This window comes from Solanum pennellii, chromosome 12 (genome assembly GCF_001406875.1).
Source record: "Solanum pennellii chromosome 12, SPENNV200".
Taxonomy (NCBI): Eukaryota; Viridiplantae; Streptophyta; class Magnoliopsida; order Solanales; family Solanaceae; genus Solanum; species Solanum pennellii.
The window spans coordinates 3475100-3476849 of record NC_028648.1 but is presented as its reverse complement, the minus strand read 5'-3'; positions in this window follow the sequence as shown (position 1 = coordinate 3476849).

Here is a 1750-nt window from a genome sequence, read left to right as displayed (position 1 = left end):
CCCCCCCCCCCTCCCCATTTTATCGATTTTCGTGTGCACATGGGATTTTTGGTGATCCAAAATTCCGACATGATTTTTGCCTAAAATTTACGTGGAAGTCTGTTAAAACCTTATGAGCGAGTTGGTCAACATGGCAAAAATGACCTATTTTCAAGGTCAAACGAGCCCAAGAGCATGTAAACCCCCTATTTTACTTATTTTCATGTGCTATAGTCCACCATCTTTTTTGGTGATCAAGAATTCCAACGCCTTTTATACCCAAAATTTACATGTATGTCCGTTAAGACCTTATATGTGGATTCGGTTGGTCACCACAACCAAAATGGCCCATTTTCAAGGTCAAACGAGCTCCAGAGCAGGTAAACCTCCCATTTTGCCAATTTTCATGTGTTATAGTCCAGGGATTTTTGGTGATTCAGAATTTCAATGTGATTTTTGCCAAATATTTACGTAGACGTCCATTTAGACCTTATCTATGGAGCTAGTTGGTCACCACAACAAAAATGACCCATTTTCAAGGTCAAATGAGCCCAAAGCAGGTAAATCCTACATTTTACCAATTTTCATGTGCGATAGTCCACCATCTTTTTTGGTGATCCGAAATTCTGATGTCTTTTTTGCCAAAAATATATGGAGCAAGTTGGTCACAACGGCTAAAACAACTCATTTTAGAGGTCAAACGAGTCGGTGTGCAAGTTAGACCCCCATTTCGCCAATTTTCGTGTGCTATAGTCCACTATCTATTTTGTTGATCTGGAATTCCAACGTATTTTTTCTAAAATTTTTCCTATAAGTCCGTTAAGACCTTATCTATGGAACGGATAGGTCACCACGGGAAAAACACGCATTTTAAAGGTCAAATGAGGCCAAGAGCAAGTAAATCCCCCATTTTGCTAATTTTCTTTTGCTATAGTCCATGGAATTTTTGGTGATCCAGAATTCCAACGTAATTTTTGTTTAAAATTTACATGGACGTTTGTTTAGATCTTATCCATGGAACCAATTGGTCACCAGGGAAAAATGACCTATTTTCAAGGTCAAATGAGCCCAGAGTCTGTAAACCCCCCATTTCGCCAATTTTTTTGTGTTATAGTCCACCATCTTTTTTAGTGATTCGGTTGGTCACCATGGCCAAAATGATCCATTTTCAAGGTCAAACAAGGCCAAAAGTAGGTAAAACTTCTATTTTGCCGATTTTCGTGTATTATGGTCCAAAGATTTTTGATGACCCGGAATTCCAATATGATTTTTGCTGTAAATTTATATAGTTGAGACCTTATCTATGGAATCAGTTGATCACCACGCAAAACAATACTCATTTTCAAAGTCAAACAAGCCCCACAGTAGGTAAGTCCCCCATTTTCCAATTTTCTTGTGCTATAGTCCACCATCTTTTTTTGGTGATCCAGAATTCCGATGACATTTATAAAGAAAATTTATATGGACGTTCGTTGAGACCTTAGCTATGGATCCAGTTGGTCACCACAACAAAAACAATCCATTTTAGAGGTGAACGAGCCCAGCGTATGTAAACCCACGTTTCGCCAATTTTAGTGTGCATAGTCTACCAACTTTTTGGTGATCCGGAATTTTGACCATTTTTTTGCTGAAAATTTACATGTACGTCTATTAAGACCTTAGCTATGGATCCTTTTGGTCTCGACGACCAAGAAGGCTCATATTAAAGGTCAAACGAGTCCAGAACAGGTAAATCCCCTACTTTTGCCGATATTTGTGTGCTATAGTCTAT